General features: G+C 46.4%; 1 protein-coding gene across 1 annotated transcript in view; it reads left to right on the plus strand.

Moving 5' to 3' along the window:
* Positions 1-16922, plus strand: part of Rps10l6 (ribosomal protein S10-like 6) — a 489065-nt gene that overhangs the window by 471428 nt on the left and 715 nt on the right. The gene's annotated exons all lie outside the window — the stretch shown is intronic.

Raw genomic sequence — 16922 nt, forward strand, 5'->3', positions numbered from 1 at the left:
AAATGCCTTTCAATACATTTAATAGCATAAATCATGTTATATCCACATGCTGTGAAGAGACACCATGACCAAGGCAGGATTTAATTGGAGCTGGCTTACAGGTCCAGAGGTTCAGTCCATTGTCATCAAGGCAGGAGCATGGCAGCATCCAGGCAGGCATGGTGCAGGAGGAGCTGAGAGTTCTACATCTTCATCTGAAGGCTGCTAGCAGAAGACTGGCTTCCAGGCAGCTGGGATGAGGGTCTTAAAGCCCACACCCACAGTGACACACCTACTCCAACAGGGTCTCACTTTCTAATAGTGTCAGTCCCTGGACTGAGCATATACAAACCACTACAATAGGCGAACAAAAGAATGAGAAAAACAACAAGAAAGGAAGTGAACAGGTGAGGAAAGAGGTCTAAAACATACTAATAAAAAAGAGCAAAATTCAGAAAAACATTCCAGGCTTTGATAAAGAAGGAAAAATGGGAGGAAAAAAATGCATATTTGCAATTTGATTGCACACTCATTAACTAATTCTGGAAATAAGTATATTTAAAAGCCAGAAAACAGTGGTTCTTTGTGGAGTGTAGAAACTGGGAAACTTTTGCTGCAGGTGTTGTCTGTACATTTCAAAACTTGTTGGTTTTAACCCAAGAGAATGCACTGCCTACATAAAAATCTAAATTGAAAAAGGTTACCTGTATCTCAGAGCCAGGTCCAAATCAGGCCTTCAAGACACCTTTGCACTCATGATTCCCTTCCTCAACCTCCTTTAACTAGAAATGCTTGGTGTAAGCCCCCGTAAGGTACAGCTGTCAGTAGGCACTGTTCTTGTCGACTTTACATGGGAAGAATTACAATGAGTTAAGGAAAACCAATCACAGTAAGTTGGCCTGGATAGTTCTTCTTCTGAGGTCTTCGAATGACCAACTCCATTCCAACAATTACATTTCTCATGAACTATTCTTTATAGCATGCACTATTACTAGATCAAAGCTAAAAGTTTCTGAATAAAAATTTTAATCACTAGTTAACAATTTAGAATAGGATATAATTACATCACATCACCCCTTGTACTGGCTGGTTTTGTGTGTCAACTTGACACGAGCTGGAGTTATCACAGAGAAAGGAGCCTCAGTTGAGGAAATGCCTCCATGAGACCCAGCTGTAAGGCATTTTCTCAATTAGTGATCAAGGAAGGAGGTCCCAGGCCATTGTGGGTGGTGCCATCCCTGGGCTGGTGGTCCTGGGTTCTATAAGAAAGCAAGCTGAGCAAGCCAGGGGAAGCAAGCCAGTAAGCATCGTCCATGGTGTCTGCATCAGCTCCTGCCTCCTGACTTGCTTGAGCTCCAGTCCTGACTTCCTTTGGTGATGATCAGCAGTGTGGAAGTGTGAGCTGAATAAACCCTTTCCTCCCCAAGTGGCTACTTAGTCATGATGTTTGTGCAGGAATAGAAACCCTGACTAAGACACCCCTTTTTTTTTCTTTCCTCCCTCCAGCCCCTCTGTGTCCTTCCCGTCAAGCTCTACATGTCCTACATGGGGAACCATGGAGAACTTGTGTAAAGACAGGCTCCCCATGGTGGATCTTGATGAAAGAGACAGTCCATGTTCTAAACTGTTTATTGAGTGTTCATGGCAGAAAATGGATGCATTCCTAACCATACCCACTTCTCGGGTAGACCCGAGATTAAATACCTGCAGGGAGACATATCTGGGAAGGGAAGCTTATTGGCTAAGCTCTCAGGGCCTCTAGGTACTTCATTAGCATGGAGAATTCTGTTCTGGGCTTGCATGACCACAGGTCATACTTCCTTATGTGGGGAGTGTGGCACATGTTCCAGACCAGGAATCTGGCAGGGAGTGGGGAGTTGTCTAACTCTTAGGTGTGTGCCCACTGAGCCTCTGGGTCTCACCCTGCTCTATCTTACCAAGCTTCCTGGCATGGTTTTTATCCCCCCACATTTTGTATCAACATTTTAAAGAAATAATTGAACATTTTTTGTGAAATATTATCTATTAGTTTTAGAAATGTAGTTGTGAGAACTTTAGTATTAATAAAAGCAAGGTATAATAATTTCTAAAAGATTTTTATGTGACGATCCAAAATTTGGTTGCCCAGGACCTACTAATGGGGAGTTTTGTGGTGGGTTCTGAAGAGACACCATGACCAAGACAACTCTTAAAAGGACAACGTTTAATTGGGGCTGGCTTACAGGTTCAGGAGTTCAGTCCATTATCATCAGGCAGGAACATGGCAGCATCCAGGCAGGCATGGTGCAGGAGGAGCTGAGAGTTCTACATCTTCATCCGAAGGCTGCTGGTGGAAGACTCAATCCCAGGCAGCTAGGATGAGGGTTTTAAAGCTCCCACCCACAGACACACCCACTCCAACAAGGCCACGCCTTCTAATAGTGCCACTCCCTGGGCCAAGCACATACAAACCATCACAGCTTCCTGTACTCTAGACTCAGATCTCCATGCTCTGCCATTACCTGAGGCACCTAGAGTGTGCCATCAGTTTGCCACTGTGGGACCCAGGTTATTACAGCATCCCTGGTAAGGATGCTAGACCATGCCTTTGTACTGTCTTTCTCAAGGGAACACCAGCAGCCTTCTCATGACAATGTAGAACTCTCAACTCTACCTGCATCCTGCCTGCCTGGATGCTGCCCTGCTCCCACCTTGACGATGACAGACTGAACCTCTGAACCTGTAAACCAGCCCCAATTAAATGTCCTTTATAAGACTTGCTTTGGTCACGGTGTCTGTTCACAGCAGTAAAACCCTCACCAAGACAGAAACCATTTAAGGCAAGTCCAGAGGAAAAGATGGTGAGCAAGTCAGGACAGAAAACCACCAAACACCTGTGATCCCAGCACTCAGGAAAACTGAGGCAGAAGGATTGTGAATATGAGACTCCATCCCCCACCCCCCATCCCCCAACTTCCCCACCCTCCATCCTCCAATCCCCCCATCCCCCAACCTCCACCCCCCACCCCCCACCCATCCCGCTACATAACAAGACCTTGGGTCAAACAAACAACCAAAGGGAAAGAAAGTCCCTTGCTCCACTCCTCCTCACATACCTCAGGCAGTCCCAGAGCTGAGAGGCCCCTGAAGTTAGGTCAGTCTTCTGAGTGCAGAGACCAGAGGGTGAGCTTGGAAGAGGAAATGAAAGACATCCTGCACAAATGTTGTAGTTAAGTTTTCTTGATGAATCCCTTCTTGTGTGTCCTTCAGAAAGTGACTAAAGAAAGGGTTTACTAGGAGCCGATGAGTTAGAAACATCAACCCCTGTAACCAGTTGGCCTCACAATGAATAATACCACATACTTCATGATTCACGCAGCAGTCCTCGGAAAGCCCAACAGAGCATGGGGTGTGGTGGGGAGGGAGTGCCTCCTGCATGGAGTCACTGGGGCATCTGGACTGATGAGGGCTCTGTTTTGGTGGCCTTCCAGGTTACATGGGGGTCATCTCTAGTCCACATACAAAAAGCAACGAATAATGATGGATAATGACACAGGAGGTGTCAGGGGCCAGGCTTTAATAATAAAAATGAGAAGTACTTTGTTTGCACTGCTCTTGGGCTCACATGCCTGGAGGAGACCCCTGATACTTCACACACATTTAGAATATTCTTCACTCATGGAGGCTTAACTGTGCTGGCCGTGGGGTGGGTTGGCAAGTGTATAATTTTATTTTCAAACTTATACAGCTTTTCTCTCTCTTTCCTTACAACGAAAACTCTGTTTCCGGGTGCACCCTCCCTTTGGATGACTGTCATCTTCTGTAAAGATGTGGGATAAGCCCAGTTGGGTCTTTGAAAGTGGCTAAGAGCCCAGTTGGAATAGATGCTGACAGTAGTCGGAAGAAAGTGACAAGGTAGGCGGAGAGACTAGACTGCTTAGAGCCCAGGAGCCCCGGACAGAGATCTGAAATGAGCTATCATGATCCACTGTCAGAATCAATCATCACTATAGTTTTTCCTCCCTGTGTCTCTGCTCTCTCCTCATCAGCTCCAGATGCACACACAGTTCCTTTCCTGTGGGCCCTGTGGGCTTTCTTGTGCCCATCAGAATGACTCACACAAGCACACTCCCACACAGTTCTGACTCCATTATAATAGCAACTTTCCTGCTTTATGGACTTTTTCCAGAACCTTTAACACATGCAGGCAAGGATTTCAATGAAAGAAAGAATGAACAATTATGTATGTGGCTTCAGCTTGAGTCTCCTAAATAATTTCCTGGCAGGTATAATAATCATTATCTGTAAACTGGCATTCGCACACAAGCCTGCTTCAGATATTGTGTGGACTGGCTGGTTTTGTGTGTCAACATGACACAAGCAGGAGTTAACACAGAAAAGGAGCCTCAGTTGTGGAAATGCCTCCATGAGATCCAGCTGTAAGGCATTTTTCTCAACTAGTGATCAAGAGAGAGGGCCCAGGCCATTGTGAGTGGTGCCATCCCTGGGCTGGCGGTCTTGGGTTCTATAAGAAAGCAAGCTGAGCAAGCCAGGGGAAGCAAGCCAGTAAGTAACGTCCCTCCATGGCCTCTGCATCAGCTCCTGCTTCCTGACCTGCTTGAGGTCCAGTCCTGACTTCCTTTGGTGATGAACGCAATGTGGAAGTGTAAGCTGAATAAACCCTTTCCTCCCCAACTTGCTTCTTGGTCATGATGTTTGTGCAGGAATAGAAACCCTGACTAAGACATTGTGTATGGGAAAAAAACCCAAACAAGCCCGTTGTTAGTCACTTTTGCCATTGCTGTGGCAAAATTTGTGGAACACAAACACACATTCGGGGAGAACAACTTGTTTCAGATTAGAGCTTGAGGGGCACAGTCCATTATGGTGGGAGGCAGTCCAACACATAGATTGTGGTGACAGTGGGAGGGTGAGGCAGCTGGTGACATTGCAGAAGCAGTTTGGGGGACTGGCTGGATCTGAAGCCTGAAGGTTCAGTCCCTTCTGGCCCTTCATCCATCAAGTAGGTTCCACGTCAAAAATGTTTAGCCCCTGAGAGATGGCTCAGCGGTTAAGAGCACCTGACTACTCTTCCAGAGGTCCTGAGTTCAATTCCCAGCAACCACATGGTGGCTCACAACCGTCTGTAATGGGATCCAATGCCCTCTTCTGGTGTATCTGAAGACAGCTACAGTGTACTTATATATAATAAATGAATAAATCTTTAAAAAAGAAAAAAAAAGGTTTAGCCCCAACTGGGAACTAACTGTTTAAACGCAAATGTCTGAGAGACGTTTCACGTTGAAATCATTGAGATCCCCAGATAACTGTGTTCTGGGACCATTGTCTGCCCCCCTTCCTTATTAAAAAGAATGTATCTGTCCCGTGAATTGTTGTAGTGTGCCTTCTTCTTAGTGCTGGGTATCACACCAAGCGCCTGCCTGTGCATGCTGGTCAGGTACTGCCGCTGAGGGACACCCTGAGCCTGTCTTATTTTGTTATTGTTCTTGAGATGGAGTTATGACCTGGCTGGTCTAGAACTTACTTAGTGAGTATCAGGCTGCCTCTGAACTCACAGTGACCTGCCAGTCTCTGCCTCCCGAGTGCTGGGGTTAAGGGTCCACACCACCATGCTCAACGCGTCTTTAGGTGTTCACCCTTATTAAAGACAAGGAAAAAGCAGCCCCGCAACCCAAAGTTATTTAATGAAAATTAAACCTAGAGAAAGAAGAATCAACTTTGTGCTCAAATTTCCATTAGTAGCCACCTAACGAAACTTGAAAATCTCACGGGTGTCTTTCAAACTTATCAACAGACGCACGTTTCGTTTTCATGATGTGGTTGTTGGTCAGAAGATACTGTCTGCTACTGTGGAAGCCACACTGATGTCAGCTATGGTTTAGAAGAAAGGGCACAGGCTAAAGGCTTGCACAGGGCAGGCAACATGGCTTGGTGGATGGAGTCACTTGCCACTAAGGCCGATGACCTGACCTCACCTTGGCACTCACATCATGTAAGGAAAGAGTTGATCTCCGTAAGTCTTCCTCTGACCTCTGCGTGTACATTGTGACAACCCCATCCCCAACAAACAAACAAACAAACAAATAAAATGATTAAAAATAGGGTAACTAATTTGAGACCCCCTTTTTTAAAAAGATTTATTCGTTTATTATATATAAGTACACTATAGCTGTCTTCAGACACACCAGAAGAGGGCATTGGATCTCTTTACAGACGGTTGTGAGCCACCATGTGGTTGCTGGGAATTGAACTCAGGATCTCTGGAAAGGCAGTCAGTGCTCTTAACCACTGAGCCATCTCTCCAGCCCAAAAAGATATATTTTAAAACCTTTGTTCTTTTCTCTTTTCCCTCTCCTCAGAGCCATCAAATGATATTTTCTTGGGTATTTTGAACTGAGAGCTCTAAGCATGTAGAAATAGTTTTTGTTTATTTTTAAAGTCTACTCATTGCTGGGCATGGTGACTCACACCTTTAGTACCAACACCCCTGGAAGCAGTGGCAGATAGATCTCTAAGTTCAAGGCCAACCTGGTCTATAGAGCAAGTTCCAGGACACCCAGAGCTACACAGAGAGAAACTCTGTCTTGAGAAAAAAAATCTACCCATATCACTATATCTAGTGATATGACCTTACGGGGTCATGAGGAAGACTGGAGTCACTTATCCTAGGGGACATCCTTGCTTGGTGAACACCAGGCTCACCCATTGAGCTAGTGCACAAATCCACAGCTGAGAGCAGCACCAAGTTATTCTGCCTGCCTGCCTGTCTGTCTGTCTGTCTGTCCTGCTTCCAGAGGTCAGGAGTATGAAGTCACAGGATTGTTAATGACACATTCTCTGTGGAGGCTGCAAGAGCAGGCCTCTCCCTTGTCTCTTGTGATTTCAGGTGGCCTAGCCTTCCGCTATGGCACAGATCCATAATGTCTGCCCCAGTCCTCCTGGGGCACCTTCTCTTTGTGTGACTGTTTCAAAGCTCTCTGTTGTGACGAGACACCAGTCATTGGATTTGGTGTTTATTGTCATCTCAGTGCTAGGAAGCCAGGAAAAGCTGTTCCACCCATTGGCCCAGCCTCTCTCTGGCAACCTTGGTGCCCACTTTAATATTTCTTTTTTTTTTATTCATTTATTATATATAAGTACATTGTAGCTGTCTTCAGATACACCAGAAGAGGGCATCATATCTCATTACAGATGGTTGTGAGCCACCATGTGGTTGCTGGGAATTGAACTCATGACCTCTGGAAGAGCAGTCGGGTGCTCTTAACCGCTGAGCCATCTCTCCAGCCCCGGTGCCCACTTTAAATCAACCCTCTATACTTGGCCTGGGGTGCAGTCTCTCGCCAGGAGAAGCAGAATGGTAAGGAACACTTTAGACTAGTTTTGGGAACAACTAGCATGCGACAAAGTGGGCACACACAAAGTAACCAGTGACTGAGGCAAAAACCCACCATTTTCTCTGGCTTTCTGTTCTAACAACGGGTTTAAAAACTTTGGAGTCTCTACTCCACCCAGACTGTCGCTATTTCCGCAGAATAACACGTTGACTTCAGTTGTGTCGAAAACATCCTAAAGGCCTTTGGAAATCGTGGCAAGGTTTAGGAATGTACTTCAGATGTGTTGGCCTAACACTCATTTGCTTCTCAGGCACTCCCTGCACCCCACCCCAGCCCAGCCCCAAATAGTAAACACCATGTTAAATAACTCAGAGAGGCCCAGGGAGACAGCCATCAAGGAGTCAAGGCCCTCAATCTGACAGTCTACAATGGAATAGTGAATCCGGCTAATCCCATGTGAAGTGGAAGCAAGTCCTTCTCCTATGGAGCTTCTGTTGCACCCCCACCCCAGCCCCCAGCCCTCCCTGGCACAGTAACAGCAGATTTCATGAAAGACCTTGAGGGTGCATAACTCTCGGTTTGCCAACCCAGCTATGGGGCCAGAACTTCTTACTGCCAGTCTACCTTCAAATGGGTTCCTCCGTGGTGGTGAGGTCCACAGATACAGGTAGGAGTGTCCAGTTTCTTCTGAAGCCAATTTAAAACTGCAGTGAAGGGCTGGAGAGATGGTTCGGCGGTTAAAAGCACTGTCTACCTTTCCAGACATCCTGAGTTCAATTCCCAGCAACCACTACATGGTGGCTCACAACCATTTGTAGTGGGATCTGATGCCCTCTTCTGGTGTGTCTTTCGACAGTGACAGTGCACTCATAGAAATAGAAAAAAATAAATCTTTAAAAAAAACTGCAATGAAATATACCCTAATATCAAGAAATTACATTTCTTTATTTGTTTTGTGGTCTCTCTGTGTTGTTTGTCTGTGTGTGTGTGTGCACGTACACACATGCTCTTGAAAGTGGGCATGCCACGGTGCTCTTGTGGAGGGCAGAGGATAGCCTGTAGGATAAGATTCTATCTTTCCACCACGTGGAGCCCAGCTAGAACTCAGATCTCAGACTGAAACTCTGCAGTAAGTGTCTATGGACTGAGCCAACTCTTGGCCTCTGAAACACTATTTTAAATCTATCGTTCAGCAAACATGAAAGCATTGGTCTACCCTGTGCTACAGGATGGGAGAGAAAGATACTCTCATGCACCATGCCTGTGATGATAATTTGGCATAAACTCAGTGTAGGACAACGTGGTAGAAGACCTTCGGCAACATCAAAAGTGAAAGCCAGGGGTGGAGCGGTACCCATGGGCAACCCCAGCCTAGGGAAGGTGAAACAGAAAGGCCACACATTTTCTTAAAAATTTTGATTGTTGTTCATTTTGTCAAGAGAGAATTTCCCTGTGTAGCCTTAATTGTCCTGGAGCTCACTCAGTAGACCAGGCTGGCCCCAGACTCGTAGAGATCTGCCTGCCTCTGCCTCCCAAGTCCTGGAATTAGAGGCGTGGTGGGCTGGGCCGGGCTGGGTGCTGTAGGAATCAAGCAAGTCGGTGGTGAAGAGAGAGAAGAGGAAGGTTTATGCGCCATGAAGAGAGACGGAACTGGAGACACAGAGCTGGTTGCTATGCTTGCTCCTTGGGAAATGGTGACTTTACTCTGTCTGTCAATACAGCTAGTAACAAAATGCAAGTGCCCCCTCCTTTGAGGAAACCGACCACACTGTGAGTCTCTGTGATCCCCAGAGCTGCATCCTCGACAAGGAAGAAGAGCTGTACCTACAGAGAAGAGACCCGCAGCTGACTCAGTGTTGGCTTCTCGTCGTTACTCTATCCGATAATCTCTAGATTATAACTGGAGTTGGTTATGGTGGCAGTACCATCATGAGACCGGACGACCGTAATTACAGTCTCTTCTGTGCTGTATTTAACTTTGGCTAAGGATTTGTTTCCTTTGAAATCTCTGAATCGTACAAACGTTTAACCGTTCCCGCCTTCAAAGGAAGCTGCCATTGCTGACACAGTGTGGACAGGGGCCACCATGATGAGCCAGTACGTGACGGAGAGGTGAGATAGAAAGAGAAGCGGGACAGTTTGAGCACGATGAAGAGAGGCTGAACCGGGCACAGGCAGGTGTGGTGGGTGTAGCCTGCATTGCCACCTGAGGTCGAGGTGAAGTCCCAGCCTGTGCTGTGGCTCTCGGGGCCATGCCGGCATCCGTAACCCTGCAGCAGCAGGGGTCCATATCGATATGGCTCACGTTACCACCAAAGGTCATGCGGACATCCTTGGGCTGGGCTGCGGCCTGGGGCCATAGATGTCCAAGGGCTGAGCAGAGCTATCCCTGCCCCTCATTGCCTGCAGCACTCCACAGAGATAGCTTGGCACCTTGCCTGGGCTGCGCAGTAGAGCTGGTCCTGGTGGAAGGGGATCTGGGGAACTGGCCTTGACAGCAGAAGAGCAGGCCCCGCCCCTTCTCGGGGAAGAGTGGGAGAGCTGTCATTGGAGGCCCGGGTGCAGGAAAGCTGGTGGGATGACTAACTCAGCTACTACCCAGGCCCAGATCTAGGACTTTGAGTTAGCTCACCCCAACATCTACCCCCAACTGCTGGAGCATGAGAAAGGACTGGTCCCTGCCAAATCAAAGCTGCAGGATCTCCACGACACAGGACAACAACAGGATATCCATGAGGAGTCCTGATAATGAGGAACCAGAATTGACCACTGACTCTGTGGCAGAAGCCAGGCGCCTCAAACCAGAACAATACAGGCAGCTCATCAATAGAACAATTCCCTGTAATGAACATTTGTACGTAAAGCTGATTGGACAAAGGATATACTGTGTGACACACGGCGACACACTCACCGTGTGACACACCGTCACACACTGCAGCTTCCAAGGCAAGATGGGTTTGTTTGTTTTATTTTCCTTGGGGGTTTTCGGATATGAAGGGATGGGGAAATGAGCGGGATTGGGGTGCTTGATGTGAAATTCACAAAGAATCAATTAAAAAAAGTTAAAAAAAAACAAAACAAAACAAAAAACAAACCACTGTCTGGCTGGTTGTCACACTTTTGAGACCAGTCTGTACTACATAGCAAATGCCAGGCCAGCTGGAGGATGTATTACCAGATATTGCCACAAATAACAACAAAAGAAAAAAAAAAAGAGAGAGAAAAAAAGAAAAAGCTGACATTTGCATAGCAATCCCCACCCTGAGATTATTTTACATAATCTCATAATTTATGCATAATTTATGTTAGAAGACAGTTGCACGGGGCTGGCAAGACTACTCAGCGGGAAAGACCCACAACGCCAGGGCTGCCGACCTGATTTCTAGTCCCTGAGTTCACATCCACAGTACGAAACCTACTCCCCAGCCACCACAGGCTGAAGCACAGTTTATAATAAGGGAAGACTAAAAATAACCAACACATGTAAACAAGGACGCACGTAAACGCATTAAACTGTTAAATCCTCTGGCTATGACGAACAAACAATTCTATTTGGATTGATGGAGGCGGGGTGTGGAAGCTGGTTTGTGTATATGTGTGTAAGTGTGTTTTTTCAGAAGGCAACACGTGTAACATTTTTGGTATTGGCACAAAAACCTTACACATCGTAGGCATATTTGTGTAGTCAAATAACATATCTGCGAAACAGATGAGACGTTAGAGGCACCATGTTTGATCAGGGAACTAGATGCCTGGTGTGTCTGGACACGAGGTGGGTACTTATTTCTTATTTTATGGTGTTTTGACTATTTTGGGTGGACGTTATGAATGAATCCTCTGTTCCCAATTGTTAGTAAAAATGGGTAATGTTTTGCCACCCAAACTCTCTCTCTTTAGAACTTCAAAGGAGGGGTGTGCTCTTAGACAGACATAGCCAGTGAATGGCCCTCTGTCATTAGAAAAGCAGAGAACTGCCCTCTGCATTTTATAAGTGCAACTGAAAATAGCGTATCGCAGAGCTCTGGGCTCAGCCCTGATGACGACGGCTGGTTAGAAAGGCGGCCAGGGATCATTTTCCAAAAGCCAATTTGCAATTTGCAATCCTCTATAATCCAGAAGTTTGTGTTTCCTGTGTAGATAAAGAGCCAGAGAATGTGGCAGGCTAGTGGACTGACAGCCCCATAGAGGGCTAGTGGGAAGTTCATTGTCCCGGGTTGGTCCCATTACCACCTCCTCTTTCTGGGTTCAGCCCGCGAGGCTTCTGCAGCTGTGTGCGCTGACGACCCCGCCCCTTCCCTGTCAGTCTAGAACAGCCCTGCTGGCACTTCTGCAGCTGTGACTTCCTGCAAATGCTCTGCATTCCGGGATGTTCTGCTGGGTTTTGGGTCTCCCCTGTGGCTGGAAGCACTAAGCAAATTGAAAGGGAGGAGAAACAGAGGGTCTGAAGCTGCCAAAACATTGCGGGGATGGGGGCTGGGGGTGGGGGAGACTTAGGGAAGCTGCAAAGAGTTTGTGCGGAAAGACCGGTCCCCAGCCAGTGGGGCTTTCTCCCTCCCTCAACTGGTCAGCTGGTAACAGGAGCCTGGGAGATGAACTGGGGAGGCTGTGTCCCCACCCAGTGAAGCCCCATTCACAGACGCAGAGCTCCACCCTCATCTGGAGACCATTTCCCGGCCAAAGCTAGTCCAGGAGGCAGAAATGTGGGCTTCCTTTATATTCAATAGCTGTGGTGTTTGCCTTCACCACCACTTTGGTGCTGGGGAGAAAACCCAGGCCCTGGAGCAGGCTAAGCGCATGCTCTGTTGCTGAGCTCACCGGGAGCCCAGGTCAAAGCCTCCCACGTGCCTTCTCTTACCACATATCTCTCTGTCAAACGCCAAGCAGGTTTTTAAACAGAGAAGTCATGGATGCTATATGTGCCCGACTCTTTCCGTGTTTGCTGTCTTAGTTAGGTTTCTGTTACTGAACAATGACCAAAAACAATTAGGGAAGAACGGCTTTATTTGTCCTACGGTTCATCATGGAGGGAAGTCTGGGCGGGAACTCGAGGAGAAATCTGGATGCAGGAGCTGGAGCAGAACCACAGAGTGTCCTCTAGGATCATATTCAACTCCCTTTCTTTTTATTTTGTATGTATGGGCATTTTGCTTGTATATATTCGGACCGCAGAAGTGCAGTTCCCGCGGGGGCCAGAAGAGGGCATTAGATCTCCCTGGGCCTGGAGTTAGAGCGTTAATCAGCTGCTAGGTGGGTGCTGGAAAGGCAAGGAGAATTCTCCCAAGAGCAATCTTCTGTCAGTCACCTTTCTTACATCCCTCAGGACCATCTGCCCAGAGGTGATACTACCCGGTGGGCTGGACTCTCCTGCGTCAATCATGAATGAACAAAATGCGCTAGAAACCTGCCTATAGGCTAATATGATAGAAGTATTTTCTCAATGGTGGGTCGCTCTTCTGAGAGGACCCTAGCCTGTGTCAAGTCGACAGAAATCTAGCCAGCAAAACCAGGTCTGTTTGGCCTGGTTCTCAGATCTAATGTTTGTAAATCGCCCCCAGGGAATTGCCAGCAGCATCGCCCCTGACCTGATCTGCAAACCTGACTGAGTGTCTGAAGAATTCTTTTCTTACTTTTGAACTCCAGTAGCCAGACCAGGATTTGCTTCAACACTGAATGTGGTACAGTGACTTTAAAGCTTTTTTATTGTTTTTGTGTGTGCACGTGTGTGCACATATGTATGAACACGCATGCCACGACATGCATGAGGAGACTAGAACAATGTTTGCTAGTGCTCTCCTGCCTTTAACAAGTTCCAGAATTTGAACACATGTCGCCGGGGCGGTAGGGTCAGCTCTTTTATTCATTGAACCATTTTGCCTACCCTTTAGAATTCTCTTGAGACACTATCTAGCCTAGATTGGCCTTGATTCATGCTTTTTTTGCTTCTAACTCCTGGTCAATACGCTGCTTTTGTGGGTATTTTTCAAAGATGGTCTTGCTCTGTAGCCTGGGCTGGCCTGACTTGAAGATATCCCTGCCTCAGACCCTTGGCTGCTGCATTTACAGACTTGGAGCCCCACACCCCACAGGCAGTGAATGTGTCTTTATTTCTCCAGGTTCTCCTGACTGCTTCAGGGTTGGATCTGTTTTCATTGCTGCAACAAAAACAAACAAACACACCTAAGAGTAGGTAACAGAATAAGGAAAAAGAGTTTATTTTAGCTTCTGGAAGCTCAAGATCCTGATGGTGGCACGACTCGAGTAGAGACAGTGCTGGGGACACAGGAGGGAGGGAAGAGGCTGCAGGACAAGACAGGAGGTTGGAGTGAGGGTGGGGCTGTCCTCGCTTCTTCTATGGCCTAACACCCATGATGGCTGACCTTGGTTGTCAACTTGACTTCATCTGGAATCAACTAAAACCCAAACAATACAGCACACCTTTCTTGTTTCAGATAATCTGGGGTGGGAAGAACCACCCTAAAACTCTAGGTCTGGGACATGCCTTCTGGTTGCAACCCACATCAAAAGACAAGGAAGGTTTTTTTTTAAACACTTGATCTTAGCCAAAAGTCCAAGAAGTGATTGCTTTATTTTTTTTAAAGAATTTATTTTTATTGTGTGTACATTGGTGTTTTGCCTGCATGTGTCTGTGTGAGGGTGTCAGATTCCCTGGCACTGGAGTTAGTGATGGTTGAAAGTGGCTATGCAGGTACCAGGAATCGAAACTGGGTCCTCCAAAGAGCAGCCATTGCTCTTAACCATTGACACAACTCCAGCCCCAAGGTTTTGCTTTTTGTCTGCTGGCCCTTGCTCTCTGTCAGTTCATCTATCCTGCTGCTGAGCCATCCCTCCCCTGGTGTTAACATTTCTTCAGGATTCCAACATGGACAGAAGATCAGCGGCTCTCTAGGAATCCCCTGGACTCCAGCACCAGACTGGGACGTCTGGGACACCCAATCTCATCAACTGAACTACAGGATTCTTGGCCATTCTGTCAGGAGACAGCCATTGTTAGACTACCCAGACCACAGCCTGTGTGGTAGTTTGAATATGCTTGGCCCAGGGTTTGGCCTTGTTGGAAGAAATGTGTTACTGTGGGGGTGGGTAATGAGACCCTCCTCCTAGCCACATGGGAACCAATCTTTTCCTAGTGGCCTTCAGATGAAGGCGTAGAACTTTCAGCTCCTGCACTATGCCTGTTGGACACTGCCATGCTCCCTGTCTTGATGATATTGGACTGAGCCTCTGAACCTGTAAGCCAGCCTCATTTAAGCATTGTCTTTATAAGAATTGCTTTGGTCATAGTGTCTGTTCACAGCAGTAAAACCCTAACTAAGCCTGTAAGTCATTCTAATAAAAGACACACACACACACACACACACACACACACACACTCACACACATACACACACGCTAGTTCTGTCCAATTCCATTACAAATGGCTGTGAGCCACCATGTGGGTCACTAGTTCTACTGAAATTAGTTCTGTTCCTTTAGAGAACCCTGACTTGACTAATATACCACTTTGTCCTTAGAACCAACTTAGTGGTCCTTCAAAAGCTAGCTAACCACTTCTGAGGGCAAGCCCTTCATAAAGGACACCTCCACAGGCACTTAAAGGTCCCACTCAGCTCTGTAGACCAAATATCCCTTCTAAGAACTGCTAGGACAGACTCTATCCAGCCCATAGCAGGATCTCTCTCTTCCTGAATGCTTGGGAGGAAGACGCTTTTCAGCCCTTCACAGTTCTTAGTTGGGGCAGACAGTGGAACAGAAGTCAGATGAACAAGGACAAAATAAGCCAGATTCAAACCTTGTGTACCTTTATATGGGACAGACTCAGAGGAAAAGTTCTGGAAACCAGACTATGATTCCAGGCTTAAATAAAACCACCTACTTCAGCGGAGTGGAGTGTGGAGAAAGCCGGCTGTGGGTGGGGCAACATAGCAAACAAGGGTGAGGTTAGTCTCATAAATTTTAGTTGGTGGTTTTTCTTTTTGCCTTTTTTAAAGGATTTATTTATGTATGTATGTAAGTGCTCTATTTGCATGTATGTTTCCATGATAGAAGGCATCGGACTCCATTACAGATGACTGTGAGCCGCCAAGTGGGTGTTGGGAATCAAACTCAGGACTTTTGGAAGAGCAACCAAGGCTCTTAACCCCTGAGCCATCTCTCCAGGCCCAATTGTTTGTTAGTTTGTTTTCTGAGACAGGGTTTCTCCATGTAGCCCTGGCTGTCCTGGAACTCACTCTGTAGACTAGGCTAGCCTCGAACTCAGATTGGCTTTTCAAATGTTGAGATTAAACGGCATGTGCCACCACCACCCAGCTGATTTTTCTTTCTTTTTAAAAAGGATTTGTGTGTGTGTGTATGTGTGTGTGTGTGTGTGTGTGTGTGTGTGTGTGTGTGTGTGTGTGTGTGATGTGTTTGCACGTGTGGACCTGTGATTGTACTTAAGATACCCTAGAGCTACAGTGACAGGTGTTTGTGAGTCTCCGGACTTGGGTGTTTAGAATGGAATTCAGGTCCCCTCCAACAGCAGAATGCACTCTTAGCCTCTGAGCCCTCTCTCCAACCCCATTGGTGACTTTTCTACTCATTAGACTTTCCAGAGATTTCCGATCTTATCTTTCTGCCATGGAGAGGAGACATCTTAACAAATGGAGATGTTCTCCAGACACAGACGGGAAGTCCTGTGAACAAGTAAGTTCTGCTGTTTTTGGACTTAATGGCTGTTTTCTCTTACTCAAAAAAATCATCAGTTCGGGCTAGAGGGATGGCTCGGTGGTTAAGAGCACTGACTGCTCTTTCAGAGGTCCTGAGTTCAAATCCCAGCAACCACATGGTGGCTGAACCATCTGTAATGGGATCTGAAGCCCTCTTCTGGTGTGTCTGAAGACAGCCACAGTGTACTCATATGCATAAAATAAATAAAATATTTTTTTAAAAAAGAATAAGCTATACCTTCAAGCAGAGTGAAATAAAACTGGTCCAGGGTGTTTAACGAAACTTCAAGAGATGGTTGACATGTTGACGTCTGTTGCCCCTGCTGCCACCTTAGGTGGAGGAAACACAGGAACTCAAAATATCTTTTCCTCAGGACAAACTAGAACAAACCAGTCTCAGACAGCATCCCTACAGGAACAAGGATCCAGAGTCAAAGAGTTAGAAAGTAGAAAGCCTACTGCCATGTCAGCCAATCGGAAAGCACATTACAAAGCAAGTTTACAAATAGATTGTTTGAGAGGTTCCAAGAAACATGAGCATTAAAATACTTCCCTGAGAAGAGCCCTGGAAGTTAGAGATCTCCCACAAAGGCAACACTACACGTGACCTTTTGAAACTGCAAATCGAATAAAACCAGAAAGGGTTCTGACACCCTTGAAAATTAACAGTGTGATTAGCTGAGAGAAAATGAAGAGAAAGCAATAAAATTACAAAACTAATAAGAAAATTAATTAAAAGCAGGAAGGATCAGAGTGGAAATGGTGAAAACTTTAATTACTAATGGAGTGGAATCTTAAAGTAACTCCAGTAAAAGCTGACTCTTTAAAAATAGCCAAGAGATTAAAGTATTGAGAGGAAGCCATCAAAGTATGACACCCTAAA

This window comes from Rattus norvegicus, chromosome 15 (genome assembly GCF_036323735.1).
Source record: "Rattus norvegicus strain BN/NHsdMcwi chromosome 15, GRCr8, whole genome shotgun sequence".
Classification (NCBI taxonomy): Eukaryota; Metazoa; Chordata; class Mammalia; order Rodentia; family Muridae; genus Rattus; species Rattus norvegicus.